Raw genomic sequence first — 17067 nt, forward strand, 5'->3', positions numbered from 1 at the left:
TGTCATACTGAACTGATATCTGGCTACCTGAACATGCCCCATACTCACCTCCGCTCTCCAAGCTTTGCCTTATAAAATGGCCTTTTCCTGAAGTGTCCCTTGATCTCTATCAAATCCTAACAAAATTTACACAGCTTTAAATGTCTGGCCTAAAAGCCAACTTCATCCATGGGGAATTGTCAGCCTATGCAACTGAAAGTCTCGTGCCCTCCTCTCGACTTCTGTCCTGTGTCAGTTATCCATGATCAGGGCTTATCTCTCCTTCAGAGCCCTGCATGTGTAAGCTGAGGGTCTCTGATACCAGGGCTGGGCACATCAAAGACACTCAGCAACAGTGGGCCAAGTAATTGATGGCAGGCCTTCCAGCATCTTTCATTTCCTGATGTCCAGGCTTCCTGATGCCATTTCAGTGAGCCAAATGCTCAGGACCAAATCCTGCCTGTCTCTATGGCTAGTATTTTCATATTATCTTTCATCATGATATATCTCAAGAGACTAGATATAGCCCTCTGTGCTATATGGTAGGAACATATTGCTTATCTATTCTAAATAGAAACAGACTTGTGAACATAGAGAACAAACTTGTGTTTGCCAAGGGGAATGGGGGAGGTGGTGGGATGGATGAGGAGTTTGGGGTTCATAAATGCAAATTATTACATTTAGAATAGTAACACCAATTTCTATGGCAGGTTGTTTGATACAAGTATATCCTCCATAGATGTTTTAAAAATTGAATTAAAAAGGTATCATTATGGAGTTCCCATCATGGTTGAGTGGTTAATGAATCTGACTAGGAACCATGAGGTTGTGGGTTTGATCCCTAGCCTTGCTCAGTCAGTTAAGGATCCAGCATTACCATGAGCTGTGGTGTAGGTTGCAGACATGACTTGGATCTTATGTTGCTGTGACTCTGGCATAGGATGATGGCTACACCTCTGATTAAACCCCTAGCCTGGGAACCTCCATATGCCATGGAAGCAGCCCTAGAAAATGCAAAAAGATGATATATCATTATAAAGTAAAAAAATACTTTCAAATATATTTTCTTGTTTTATAGGTAAACTATTTCTAATATCTAAAATCAGTATCCATGAAAAAATAGATGGAACTGATGAACAATGTGACTTACTTTGTCCTCATGAACCTTACACAGAATCAAAATAAACAGAAAGTCCTTTTTGTTATGTTTTTGTTCTTCTACATTTTGACTCTGGTGGGGATCATGCTCATTGTTGTGACTGTTGCTTTCACGAAGACTCTGGGATCGTTAATGCACTTTTTTCTTGTTAGCTCACCATTTATTCTTTAGTCATCTCATCAAAATTAACTTCAGAGCTGTTCTTTGGGAAAAATATCATATCTTTCAAGTTTGTTATAGCTCATATTTTTACAGAGCACTCATTTGGTAGATCAGCTGTCTTCTTTCTGTTGGTGATGGCCTATGATCACTATGTGGTCATCTGTAATCCCTTGCATTATTTGATTATCATGAGGCAATTGGTGTGTGTTGTGCTGCTGCTGGTGTCCTGGGTTGAAGGTTTTCTGCACTAAGTAATTCAACTGAGCACTATTTATGGGCTCTCATTCATGGCCCTAATTTCATTGATCACTTCATCTGGGACATATACCCTTTACTGAAACTTGTCTGTACTGACACCTCTGTCATTTGCCTCTTAGTGGTGGCTAATGGAGGACTGATCTGTGGTATTGTGTTTCTGCTCTTACTCATCTCATATGGAGTCATCTTATACTCTCTAAAGTATCTAAATCAGAAAGGGATGAATAAAGACCTCCAGATCTGTGGCTCCCACATCACTGTGGTTATCTACTTCTTTGTTCCCAGTATTTTAATGTATGCAAGACCTGCCAAGACCTTCTCCATTCACAAATCATTTAGTGTGTTTTATACAATCATATCCCAAATGCTGAACCCATTAATCTACAGTATAAGAAATTCTGAGTTGACTAATGCTATGAAGAAGCCCTGGAGAAGCAACATCCTAATTTGTAAATAAGTCTGACATTCACCATGAAGAGTTTCAATCATATGACTTTTAGGTTCAACTTCTTGGAAACCAAAAGTCTCTTAAAACTGACTCACCTATTCCTTTCCTTTAAAGCATTTATAATAATAAAGCATTAACTGTGTTACTGGGTTATTAATATGTTTATCTGATATGATGCCAACTATCTATATAGTGTCTTGTTTATCACATTGTCTAGAAGAGTATATTACATATAAGGAGAGAGCTGCTATAAATACATAATTAATAAATTTTTCCAGTATCAATGATTTTTAATAAATTTATGCACTTATCTCTAACATTATTTCCTTTTTTATTTATAATGATTTTTATTTTTTCCATTATGCCTGGTTTACAGTATTCTGTCAATTTTCTACTATACAGCAAGGTGACCTAGTTACACATACATGTATACATTCTTTTTTCTCACTTTATCATGCTCCATCATAAGTGATTAGCCATAGCTCCCAGTGTTATACACAATTATCTCATTTCTTATCCATTCCAAAAGCAATAATTTGTATCTATTAATCCTAACTTAACATTATTTTATGAGACTGTTTTATTTTTTAGTTATATTCTTGTCATTTGTCCATTATTTTCATTTTACTAGTGAAAATATTAAATTCTATATGTAAGTATATTTAATTTTATTTATATATATTATGTATGTAGTGGCCTCTGTATTCAATTTCAATTTCATTACATACAAAATATTCTGTCTGTGACATTTTTCTTTTTAAAATAACAAAGAAGGAGTTCCCACTGTGGCTCTGCAGAAACAAACCTGACTAAGATTGATGAGGATTCATGTTCCATTTCTGGCCTTGCCCAGTGGGTTAAGGTTCTGGCATTGCTGTGAGCTGTAGGGTAGGTTGCAGATAAAGCTTGGATCCCATGTAATTGTGGCTGTGCTATAGACTGGCAGTTGTAGCTCCTATTCCACCCCTAGCATGTTAACTTCCATATGCTGCAGGTCTGGCCCTAAAAATGCAAAAAAAAAAAAAAAAAAGGCAAAGGAAGAACAATAACAAAAAATAAAAATAGAAACCACATGAAATGGTGTGAGTAAAAAGTCTTCTTTCAAAATACTTCTAAAAATTTATGAAGAATGATTAATTTGACATACTAAGAGCCTCTGTTCAACAAACACACTTGAAAGAAAGCAAAAAGGCAGTTACAGACTGAGTTGATATTCATAGAACATGTTCATAGAATGTTGGGATGATTTTCTCCTTGAAAGATTAGGAAAACATCTCATAAAATGAAATGAAACCAAACCAAAACAAATGAAACCAAAGAAAATCAAACCAAACCAAACCTCCTTTCCATCCCTTTATAGTGTTTTCCAGTGTTCTTCTCCAGAGTAGTCACAAAAGTCTTTTTCTCAAGATTCTTCAAGTAATAATCTTTGTAAATACAAGCATATCTACATATGGGTATGTGTATAAATGTCTGCATGTAAACATTTCAGATTTACTATACGATATCTTATGGATCTTTCCATACCAGTCTATATAGATCTAACTCATTTTTGGTTATTCTTATGATATGTGATATTCCCTTATAATATTCCTGAATGAATGCATCTGGTAATTTTCATGTCATTTCCAGTATTTTATTATCACATATAATTCTGCAATAAACGTATATTTTCTGGAGTATGTGTTCCTAGAAATGTTAGTTCCTAGATTTATAGTTTTTGTGTCTCAGGGAATACATATTTAAAATATTTTAAAAATAATTTTTATTTTTTCCATCATAGCTGGTTTACAGTTTTCTGTTAATTTTCTACTGTACAGCAAGGTGACCCAGCCACACATACATATATACATTCCTTTACTCACATTATCATGCTCCATCATAAGTGAATATATACAGTTCTCAATTCTTTGTAGAATACTACTCAGCCATAAAATATTGATAGTCATGCTTATTGCCAAAATGTAATTCATGAGGTTGTACCTACACTTCTGCCCAGTCTTTGAGAATATCTGCTTGTCCACATTCTCAACAACCAGTGCTGTATAAACATGTTTGTATATGGCAATATAACTCATTTAACAAATTGTAATTCATTTGGGTAGTTAAGTTGATATTCTCAAAATATTATTTATTTAAGCCACTTTTCCCATTAAAGTTAATTGTATTTACCTTTGAATAATGTATTAATGATTTCAACCTTTCTTTTTTTTCTAGTCTTTTCCATACTGATTTTTATGAGCAATTGTATACTGAGAAAATAATCTTTCAAAAATCATTAATGATTTGATTTTCTGAATTTTGACTTGATTTTGACTTTGTTATGCAATATAGATTTTTGAATATGTTGTTATTTGGTTATTTATCTAGACAGTTTTATGAATATTTTTCTTGTTTTTTTAATCATTCTTTAAGATTTTGCTCATTTCCCTCTAACCAAAATATTTCCCATGTCTCTTTAGAAGTTAATAATTTTTAGCACTTATGTGATTTTATGTGAAATTTTTGATCTATCATGTATTTATTTTGATATGCAAGGAATGAAATACAGATGTGTTTTGTTGTTTTCTGAATGAACTTTTTTTTCTGGTTGCAAAATTACTTTGCACCACTGATTTGAAATCCTAATTTTATTGTTTCCTAGATCTCTCTCTATATATATACATATATATATATATATATATATATATATATATATATATATTTTTTTTTTTTGGCCTTTTCTAGGGCTGCACCCATGGCATATGGAGGTTCCCAGGCTAGGGGTCTAATTGGAGATGTAGCTGCTGGCTTATGCCAGAGCCAGAGCAACAAAGGATCTGAGCTACATCTGCTACCCACACCACAGGTCACAGCAATGCTGGATCCCCAACCCACTGAGTAAGGCCAGGGATCAAACCTGCAACTTCATGGTTCCTGGTCAGATTCATTAACCACTGTGCCACAATAGGAACTCTGCTAAATCTCCATATATATTTGGATGCAATTCAGGATTCTAATTTTGTTTCACATTCTTTTCAGTGATGACCCACTTAATGCATGATATAATATAATACATTTTAAAATCCAAAAAAAATCCAAGAGTAATATTTCCACATTACTCTTCTTTTTCAGAATTATGTCTGTTTTTGAATATTCATGTTGTCAAATTAAATTTATAGTAAGCCAAGCAGGTCACAAAAATTCTATACATTTCCACATGTTTAGATTCAGCAAGATTACTTTAACAAGGATTTATATCTTTAGTGATTTCAGAATTCCTATCCATGAAGAGATTAGGTGTTTTTTTTTTTTTTTAGTCTTTTATGCTCCTTCGTTGTGCTTTACATATTCTTTCCATGTTATTTATCTCTTACAGATAGCTGTGACTCTTCTTCCCTGACTCCTTTAATGTTAACTGACATACTCACTGAAGGAAACATCATCTCTTTTTGGAAGTGCATGATTCAAAACTTTGATGATCACATTTCAGTGCTGCTGAGATCATTCTGCTGACAGGTATGGCCTCTGACTACTATGTGCCTATCTGTACTACCTGATCATCATAAGTTTAAATACATGCGGCCATTCTCAGGAGTCACCTTGCCTGGTAGCTTTGTCCATGCAACAGTTGAGAACCTCTTCACCAATTGGCTGCCCTTTTTTGGTACAAATGACATTGATCACTTCATATGTGATGTGAGTTCTGTTGAAGCTCATCAAGAACACTTATACATTTTTGGGGTTTTTTGTTGTTGCTGCCAACATAGGGTTCAAATGCCTGTTGAACTTACTTTTTTTTTGATGGTCTCCTAGTGTGATGCTCTACACCATGAAATCTCACAGTTTGGATGGTAGGTGGAAAGGCCTCACCATCTGAATCTCTCACATCACTCTTGTCACTTTAATCTCTGTGTGCTGCATATTTGTGTATCTGCCTTGGATTATTATCTTTTAGATCAATTAAGTAATAGGTATATTTTATACTATGCTAACACCTATGTTAAATTCTTTATTCTACACCTTCATAAATGCAGAAGTTAAAAAAAAAGATGTGAAGAAGCTCTGAGCCAAAAGATGGCTTTAATGGGTAAATAATGAGAACAATGTAAATAACTTTTATCCCTTAAAATGGGAATAGTTAAAGAAGATAATTTCTATTTTTCAGGACCAAAGGAACACTGTATGTAAAAGTGTATTGATATTTGCATTATGCAATCTGAACAATGGCCTAAATAAGATATAATCATTATAAAACACCCCATATATATATATATATATATATATATATATATATATATATATATATATATAAACTATTTGTTGGTTAAATGTTGGAGTGTTGTCAGAACCAGTTTAACTTCTTGTTAAAATACAGTTGTTCATGACCTATGAAATTGCAAACAAAAAATAAAGCACTTTGTGTATAACAGGAATTTTAGAATATCTATTCTCCAATTTCTCTTTCTATACTCTCTAACATACTGGCACACCTTGTCTCATTCTCTATTTTGTATTTCTTCCTCCAAAAGGTAAAGTCTATCATCTATTCTTGCTTTATTGTTTGTAGAAAAAGATTATTATGATAACCTGGTCTTTCATTTTAAGAATCTTAATTTTGCAGTTTTAAGTGTTGATTGGGACTTTATGTATCATATAATTTATATACATCTTTGAAGAATGGGTGATAAGGTGTAGTAGACTATAGTGGTAAACAGCATAGTGTCTGAGGAAGATGGTTTGAGCTCATACCTTAGATTTACCACCTGTAGAGTAAACTTTGGAAAACACAGCTTCATTAAGTTTCAGTGAATGGGAATGATGGAGAAATTTTCAAGGTCAAATAAAATAACCTGTATAAGCTTTTAGACACTGAAATACTCATCAGTGTTAGCTTTTATGAACATATTGGTATCTATCTTTTAAACTGTAATAGAATTACTTGGTTGAGTGTTGAGCTAATCCACCTACTTGCTTTAGAAAAGATATTGTGGAGTTCCTGTCGTGGCGCAGTTGTTAACGAATTCGACTAGGAACCATGAGGTTGTGGGTTCGATCCCTGCCCTTGCTCAGTGGGTTAAAGATCCGGCGTTGCCGTGAGCTGTGGTGTAGGTTGCAGACGCAGCTGGGATCCTGCGTTGCTGTGGCTCTGGTGTAGGCTGGTGGCTACTGCTCCGATTCGACCCCTAGCCTGGGAACCTCCATATGCCACGGGAGCAGCCCAAGAAAAGGCAAAAAGACAAAAAAAAAAAAAAAAAGAAAAGAAAAGAAAAGATACTGTCTAATTGTCATAGTCCAGCTTCAGCAGCCAGGGTGTGCCTGTGGGGATGGACAGTGTTGGCAATGCACACAGAGACAGCCTCTTTGTCGTTTCTTTCAGGGCTCTGGACTGCTCAAATTTTATTAGCGTAAGTAGCAGTTTATATAGACAGCTTAATTATAACTTACATTACAGTGCTTAGGTCATTTTTAAAGGTTAAATTTTAGATTACATGGTACAGTAGATACACATTATATTCTAAAGGATTTAAATTAAAACCAATGGATATAATACCTCATGTAAAATGATAATGGGTACAAAACATCATGTGGAAAAAACATTATATGAAAATAGGCAATTCGGTACAAATCGTTTTGTGGTTACTTTTAGCAAACGCCACCTGTTATTGTTTTAAGCTAATCTTTAACAACTAGAAAGGTCACAGCACAAGAATTTGACATTTACAAAAACTTATTTTTTAGATTAAAGCTTGGGGTACTAACTTCAAAGCATTATGGTTAGGGGACAGTATGAGAAAATATTTTTTATATCAAAGCAACTTAATTTCCTAAAACTAAAAAGCTTCCTACAAAATTCATTAAAAGCAAGATTATCATTATGCTTTTTCATGTATGTCTAACCTATTCTAACCTATTGTACATAACACAATTACCTAACTCTAAAACTATTCTTACTTGTAACAAACTAATGAATACTTTGTTTTTACATACATTGGATCTGAATAGGGGGAATTCAACCAAAGTGGAGCTCTTATTATTTTATTACTGTTCCAATTTTTTTGTTGTTCCAATTTTATTGTCACAAAACAATATAGGAAAATAAGAAAGAATAAAAAACAAATAACAGGAAAAATTGAATAATAAGTAAATAACAAGAAAGACTGGTTTTTCCAAGAAGCAATTTTATTCTCTGCAGTGTTGTGCAAAGCCTTCCTCTTTTTATTGTTTCCATTGTTGTTGGTTTAGCAGGTGAGCCTCATTGTTTTTAGAACTTGCCCTTGGAACTGTGCCACCAGGTAAGCCCTTTTCCCTATTTTTAAAATCTGCCCTCAGAACTGTGCTGGCAGCTAGGCTTTTTTCCTTGGTTAGGAACCCTGCCTTCAGAACTGTGCCATCAGGCTAGTTCCCTTCCTCAGCCTCCTGCATCTCCTTGGCTCTGCACATGTAATTCATCTCTTCTTGCTGAGAGGAAGAACACTCTGAAATCTAATGATCTTGTGAGCTTTCTTGGTGCTAGAATGGTTTCCACTTTCCTTGGCCTTACTGGAAGCCCTCTTTCTTGTTCTCTGCTCTACCTTGGCCTGTACTTCCAAAAACTCAGAGGTGATCCAGATGTGGGTCTGATTCCCCTGAGAATATCTGTCTGAGGGGTCAAAACATTATTTTACTGAGAATGTGAAGTCAATTTAGCATGTCAGCAGAATGTGCAAAGCAAAATGCAGAAAGTTATTTATTCAGAAGATAAATAGAATGTGTGTTTTGTTCAATATTAAATATCCAGAACCTAGAAGAAATTTTGGCCCAGAATGAATGCTTACACAATATTTATTGAATGAATTACTATCATCTCTATTTAACCCTCATAAGATTTATTGCTTTTGTTAGAAAAAGTGGAGGGGGACACTTTTTTCTTTCTTTCTCTTTGTGTTTTTTTAGGGCTGCATCCATGGCATATGGAAGTTTCCAGGCTAAGGGTTGAATTGGTGCTGTAGCCACCAGCTTATGCTGCAGCCACAGCATTGCCAGATCTGAACTGCATCTGCAACCTACAGCACAGCTCATGGCAACACCAGATCCTTAACCTACTGAGAAAGGACAGAGATTGAACCTGCATCTCTTGGAGACTAGTCAAGTTCCTTACCAATGAGCCACAATGGGAACTCCCTTTTTATTTTTTAAAGTGGGGTACTCTTTAACTGCAATGCTCCTTAAATTGATGACATTCTATTAATGTTGATAAATTGAAATGGAGAATTTAAATCTGTTTGGTAAATGTGAATGTTCTTATCTGAAGACACAGAATCACATCTATTTAGCTTGCTTAGTAGAATGCATTTAGTATATGCAATTACTTGGTTTGAAGAAGCTTTGGAAGGACTTGAGTCACAGAATATAGTCTACAATTAACAATTATAGAAGCACACCTGACAGGACAGTTTTGCTTATGGAGGTGCTGTCCTGTTGGCATCAAGATAAGGCCACCACTGGCTAAACTGCTGATGTGTCACAACTTTCCTCAGAACCACTTTTATTCTCAGAACTCCTTAGCCTAAGATTACTGATATCCACACAAATATTTGCACAAATGCTCTTAGTGATAGGAAACAATTACCTATATTCACACAATTTGCAGAGACATAGAGAAAGTTAGCTCTTTGGCTTTTACTTTGGGAAAATGGATTCACACTTTGGAAACTAACAGTCTGTGCAGGTTTCTGGTATTAGCGGAGTGTAGCACAGCACTTGGTAGCACTTTCAAGGATCACTTTTAAATTACTTTTGAGGTGTTAATTAGATGGATGCTTTCCATAATTAAAAAATGCTTTTCTTTATTTTCTCTAATTTTTAGGGGAGATGAAGTGAAATCCAGACTTCTGACCAAGATTTGTACTGCACAGCAGGGTTTTGGTCTTGTTCAACTCTTCAACCACAGTTTGTTCTACCCTGTCTCTTTCCTATTTCCCTTCAGGTACAGTGACCTTCCAGTGTCTTGAACTCTCCAAGCTCTTTTCAATGTTGGAGCTTACCCCATGTGCTTCATAAAGTAGCTGCTTTTCATCTGTTGGATCTCAGCTAAAATGTTAATTTTTATAAAGTTCTTTTATTTATCTACTATTATCCACAGTAGACTCACCCTCTTATTTTCTGTTACAGTACCCTGTGTTTTGTTTTCATCACATGATCACAGATTGTAATTACCTTATTAGGTTATTCACTTTTTCAATGACTGAATATATTTCAAGATCAATGCAGAAGGTACACTTTATCCTGATTTTTTTCCTCTGTTTACTATATGCTGTATTCTCTAGTTCACAGCTCAGAGCCACAAAGTAGGTCCTCAATAAAATTTAAAAAATGGATAAATACTGTTACTACATCTAAATTGGAGATATAATTTTAACATACCCAACCTCACACTTATAGGTAGAAAACGTAAGTATTAAATAATAAGAAATAAATCTTCCTATTGGTAGGTGGTGATATAAGCATTAAATTTATTTGCTTTGGAACAAAATGACTGGGCTAGTTTTTGTTTTCTACTGGAAAAAGTTTGTCATTGGTTCTGAAGCTTTGTTTTTCTCCTTGTTGCATCTTCCTGACTCTAATTATGTGACTGATCTATCAGTATCTTTACACAGAGATGTTCTTTTAAGACCTGATGGAAATCACAGTGAATATAATTAAGAAAGAATCAATTAATCAATCTTAATATAATTAAGCAAGAATCAACTCCAAGTGCATGAGTTCCTATATCTGGTTACAAGGCACAGGTAATTCCAGATCTTCACCTCTATCAGAGAGAAGGCTCCATCCTCTTCTGAATTGTGACTTTTTTCAAGAATGTCCTCTCAAAATCTCAGTAAGATTGGTTTTTCCACAGTACCACAATAGAATGAGATGGTCAATAAAACTTCATGGTAAAGTTTATTTATTGAAGACTAGAAAAAAAATGTGATTACCAGAGAACAACTTTTATAATAGCTAGTAGTTAACTTCTTATGTGATGAAGGTTATTTGCCTTTTGGATTAATTACCCTAATTTGGAATTTTTTTTTCCTTTGTGTATTGTGGAATTCTTTTAAGATACATCTACAATGTGAGTAATAACAACTTTCTGAAATATTTAGAAGTCTCTGAAGAAAATGGGCAGACATAATCATGCAAAATCAAGTATGTCTTTAAGAAATAATACAGATTTTTATCCTTGCTAGTTGTACTGGATTGAAAAGACACTTTGAGATCCATATGAGGTAGTTAAAAGGACTCCCTGCTGACTGTGAACAAGAATACAAAGCGTAAACTTATAATAGTTAATAGTTGGTGCCAGGCTTTTCAATTGTGTAAATTAATTCAGTATGTAGGAAATTATAAACTTGGATTTGTAACAATTGAAGAATTGAAAAACTCTTCTTAGAATTACAGACATTTTTAAATCAACCAGTTAATAATTCCGTTTCTCTCACTAAAAAATATATGATTTTGAGAAAATTAAATATTCTAAGCATATTTCTTCCACTAAAAATTGATGATAATACTACATGTTACCCTAAAGATTAAATGTTATATATTAAGTGTAATTTTATAAATATATGTATGAATATACATGCGTATATATGTATATATATAACCTCTAAGTAAGAATGATCACAGCATCTGACATATAGTTCTGCATAAAATTGATACATATTATTGGAATATTAATATTCTCTTTCATTAAACTGTTCTGTAACATGCAATGAGATGGAGAACACCTAGGAAGGAGTAGGTTTATTTTGGAAAATTAAAAAATAATATTTAATAAATATCAAATTAATATCCTTTTGGAGATGTCAAGTGTTTGTATACACAGATCCGTTCTTCAGTTGTTCTCCTCACTTTGAATATGTCAATTAATGTAAGTAATTCTTCACTTAAATATCATATTTCGCTGACTTTATACATGGTGCCTCTTTTCATGGAATGCCCTTTCCATCCACTCTCATTCCCTCATATATCCTTTAAAAGTCAGCTGAAGAATTGCTTTACTTGGGAAGCTATCCCAGATGCCAGAGTTGATTTAGATGTTCTTAAACTGTCCATGTGAATATTTTATACTGACACTTATTAAATTGCTCTGTATGTGCTTACCCCTCATTATATATCTCATCACTGAGAACAATGAACCATGTCTTTTTCAACTTGGTGATTACAATATCTATGACAGATTTGACACAAATAGATTTGCTGGGTGCATTTTTGATCAAATGAATAGAAAATGTTAAGCTTATAATGTGTGTATTTTTAAAATTTTCATTTGATTTATAGGTGAACACTTTCTAATATCTCACATCTTTTCCTGTACAGAATAGATGGGACCAAAGAAATGGAAACAAGGAAAATATGGCTCACTTTGTCCTCTTGGGCCTCACACAGAATTCAAAGGAACATAAAGTGCTTTTCAGATGTTATTTTCCTTCTATATTTTGACCATGGTGGGCAACCTGCTTATTGTAGTGACTGAAACTTACAGTGAGACCCTGAACTCACTGATGTCCTTTTTTCTTGCTAGTTTATGATTTATGGATGTCATTTATTTCTCATCTATTTTTCCCAAACTGATTTCAATCTTGTTCTTTGGGGGAAATACTGTATCCTTCCAATTCTGTATGATCAACTATTTACAGAGCACGTTTTTGGTGGATCAGAGGTCATCCTTATGTTGCTGATGGCCTATGACTGCTATGTGGCCATCTGTAAGCCCTTACATTATTTGGTTATCATGAAGCAATGGGTGTGTGCTATGCTGCTGGTGGTGTCCTGGGTTGGAGGTTGTCTGCACTCAGTAATTCAACTGAGCAGTATTTATGGGCTCCCATTCTGTGGCCCCAATATTATTGATCACTATATGTGTGACATGTACCCCTTATTGAAACTTGCCGGCATGGACACCTCTGTCATGTGTGTCTAAGTGGCAGCCAATGGAGGACTGATCTGCAGTATTGTATTTCTGCTCTTACTCAACTCCTATGGAATTATCTTGTATTCTCTACAGAACCTCAGTCAGGAAGGGAGGCAGAAAGCCCTGCAGACATGTGATTCCCGCAGCACTGTGGTTGTCTGCTTCTTTGTTCTCTGTAATTTCATGTATGGAAGACCTGCTAAGATCTTTTCCACTGACAAGTCAGTAAGAGTGTTTTATACAGACATAACCACCATGCTGAACCCATTAATCTACACTCTGAGAAATTCAGAGATGGCAAATGATATGAGGAAACTCGGGAGAAAAAATATATTTCATAGTACATAAGTGCATAATCCACCATGAAGGGCATCATTTGACATTGAGGGCCACTTCTTTGAAATGCAGAAGTGTTCCTAGTTCTAATGCTGATTATCATTCTGTCAATTAATTTATGATAATTATAGTTAAAGAATGCAACCATATAATAAAGTAATACAATTCTACAACTCTATTATTAATAACCATTTCTTCCATAGTCTATATGGTCTATAATGTCTTGTTTATCACATCACCTAGAAAGGCTTAATGCCTATATTGAAAGATCAATAAGATGTAACAAGTTGTAAGGATATATTTATATAGTTACACTGTTTTTTAACTAATGTATGCAGTTTATATTTTACTCATTTTCAAAGGCTGTATTATTTTTGTTATTCTTATCATTTAATTTATTCCTTTTATTATGATATATGAAATATTTAATGCTATATAAGGCTATCTTCTTTATAAAATTTTAGTTTAATTATGTACACTTTAATATAATTCTAATTTTTGAAGGAAACATTGAAATGTAATATATAATAATAAATTGTTAATATGAAAGCCATACAAAATAGTGTAAAATATAGAATAAATTTCCTACTTGTCTCTGAGCATTTTCTCCATTCTACTTCTCCAGAGGGAGTTACTTAATCTGTTTCTTAAAATCCATGAGGTAATAATCTATGTGAATGTATTTGTGTTTAAATATATGTATTTTTTCTTTATATGTAAGGTTATTTTTTTAGTGTGCAATATCTGGAGGATATTTCAAAAGTAGTCCATTTAGCTCTAATTCTATTTTTTTCTGAAACCACACAATACTCCCTTGTAAATATACACTAAAATTAATCTATCCATTCCTTTACATGTTGTGCCTAAATTTTTTCTTCTACATATAATTTCACAGTAAATATATATTTTTATATGCACATATGTGTTCCTAGAACTGTAACTGTTGATATACATATTTGAATCAATTGTCAGATAATGTATGCATTTAAAGTGTTGATATTCATAGTTGCTGCCATCCTTGAAGTTGTAGTAACTATGGCTACACTCCTGCTCACAGTCTGTGAGAATGCTTTTGTTCACCTTCTCAACAACCAGTATCTGATAAACACTGATGGCATCTGACAGTCTGATTAAAATTACTTTAATTTTAATTTTATTCTTTAACCAAAACCCCTTTTATATAATTGAGTTTGGGTATATTTTCACTTGTTTGATGTGATTTGTATTTCTTTTTCTGAGAACTTTCTATTAATGTCTTTATCTATTTTATTCAATTGTTGATCTTTTGAATACTGATTTTTATGAAATAATTATATACTAAGCAAAAGATAGTTTTTGCTATTGTGTATCAAATTTTTTATGGCTTGTTATATGTTTTTAACTTTTTATACAATGTAGAATAATTTGGGCATGAAAATTATTTTTACATTTTATATTTATTTAAGGGTTAACTTTCATAAAAAGAACTTCACCTTTATCACAATATTTTTCAGCCCCTTTTTTTAGCACTTAACTTCTGAAGTATATTTTTCTGTTTTGTGTAATACAACATTTTGATTCATTTGGAAATTAGGGGTATTTTAATTTTTATTTATTTATTTCCTTATTTTGGATTCCTTTTTATTTTTATTTTTTAATTGTTATATCCCCAAAACATTTTTTTTCTACTGTACAGAATGGCGACCCATTTACACATACATGTACACAATGTATATTCACACATTATCATGTTCCATCATAATTGACTTGACATAGTTCCCAGTGCTACACAGCAGGATCTCATTGCTAATCCAATCCAAAGGCAGTAGTTTGTATCTATTAAATCCAGCTCCCCAATCACCCCCACTCCTCCCTCCTCCCCCTTGGCAACCACAAGTCGATTCTCCAAGTCCATGATTTTCTTTTCTGTGGGAGTGTTCATTTGTGGCTTATATTAGATTCCAGATATAAGTGATATCATACGGTATTTGTCTTTCTCTTTATGACTTTCTTCACTCAGTATGAGAGTCTCTAGTTCCATCCATGTTGCTGCAAGTGGCATTATTTCATTCTTTTTTATGGCTGAGTTGTATTCAATTGTGTATATACACCACCGCTCCCTAATCCAATCATCTGACAATGGACATTTGGGTTATTTCCAGGTCCTGGCTCTCGTGAATAGAGCTTCAATGAAAATGTAGGTGCATGTGTATTTTTCAGGAGATTTTGTCTGGATATATGCCCAAGAGTGGGATTGCTGACTCGTATGGTATTTCTATGTATAGTTTTCTAAGGTAACTCCATACTGTTCTCCATAGTGGTTGTACCAGCTTACATTCCCACCAACAGTGCAGGAGGGTTCCCCTTTCTCCACACCCTCTACAGCATTTGTTATTTGTGGCCTTATTAATGATGGCCATTCTGAGTGGTGTGAGGTGGTACCTCGTAGTAGTTTTGATTTGTGTTTCTTTGATAATCAGGGATGTTGAACATTTTTTCATATGCTTGTTGGCCATCCGTACATCTGGTTTTGGAGAAATGTCTATTCATGTCTTTTGCCCATTTATCAATTGGGTTGTTGGCTTTTTTGCTGTTGAGTTTTATAAGCTGCCTGTATATTTTAGAGATTAAGTCCTTATCAGTTGCATCATTTGACACTATTTTCTCTCATTCTATAACTTGTCTTTTTGTTTTCTCTTTGGTTTCCTTTGCTGTGCAAAAGCTTGTCAGTTTGATTAGGTCCCATTAGTTTATTTTTGCTCTTATTTCTGTTGCTTTGGGAGACTAACCTGAGAAAATATTCATAAGGTTGATGTCAGAGAATGTTTTGCCTACGTTCTCTTCTAGGAGTTTGATGGTGTCTTGTCTTATGTTTAAGTCTTTCAGCCATTTTGAGTTTATTTTTGTGCATGGTGTGAGGGTGTGTTCCAGTTTCATTGATTTGTATGCAGCTGTCCAGTTTTCCCAGCAATACTTGCTGAAAATACTGTGTTTTTCCCATTTCATATTCTTGCCTCCTTTGTCAAAAAATGTAATTGGCCCTAGGTGTTTGGTTTTTTTCTGGTTTCTCTCTTCTGTTCCATTGGTCTGTCTGTGTGTTTTGGTACCAGTACCACACTGTCTTGATGACTGTGGCTTTGTTATATTGCCTGAAGTCTGGGAGAATTATGCCTCCTTCTTTGTTTTTGCTCCTCAGAAATGCTTTGGCACTTATGGGTCTTTTGTGGTTCCATGAAGAGAAAGCATTTGACAAAGTCATGATAAAAGCTTTTACCAAATTGGGTGTAGAGGGAACATACCTTACATAATCAAAGCCATTTATGACAAACTCACAACAAATATAATACTCAATGGAGAAAAGCTGAAAGCCTTCACACTAAAATATGGAACAAGACAAGGATGCCCTCTCTCACCACTGTTATTCGACATAGTACTGGAAGTCCCAGCCACAACAATCAGACAAACAATGGAAGTAAAACACATCCAAATAGAAAGAAAAGAGGTAAAAATTTCACTGTATGTAGATTACATGTTACTATATATAGAAAACCCTAAGAACTCCACACAAAAATTACCCGAACTGATCAACAAATTCATTAAATAGCAGGATATAAGATTAACATTTGGAAATCAGTTACATTTCTGTATACTAGCAATGCAAAAATCAAATATCTGGGTATACTTCTGTCCAAGGAGGTAAAGGACTTTTTTATGCCCAGCACTATAAAATGTTAATCAGGGAAATTAAATAAGATGTAAATAAATGGGAAGATATTCCATACTCCTGGGTTTGAAAAATTAATATTGTAAAAATGGCCATACTACCCA

At 34.1% G+C, this 17067-nt stretch overlaps 2 pseudogenes; both read left to right on the plus strand.

The window, feature by feature from the left end:
• Positions 1-1102: 1102 nt before the first annotated feature.
• On the plus strand, positions 1103-2015 carry LOC110258431 (olfactory receptor 4A47-like; annotated as a pseudogene).
• Positions 2016-12359: 10344 nt separating this feature from the next.
• Positions 12360-13272, plus strand: LOC110258432 (olfactory receptor 4A47-like; annotated as a pseudogene).
• The last annotated feature ends 3795 nt before the right edge of the window (positions 13273-17067 follow it).

Source organism: Sus scrofa, chromosome 10 (assembly GCF_054392235.1).
Source record: "Sus scrofa isolate SSC_HxYL_T2T_F1_AM1 chromosome 10, Sscrofa_HxYL_maternal_Yorkshire_Landrace_v2.0, whole genome shotgun sequence".
Classification (NCBI taxonomy): domain Eukaryota; kingdom Metazoa; phylum Chordata; class Mammalia; order Artiodactyla; family Suidae; genus Sus; species Sus scrofa.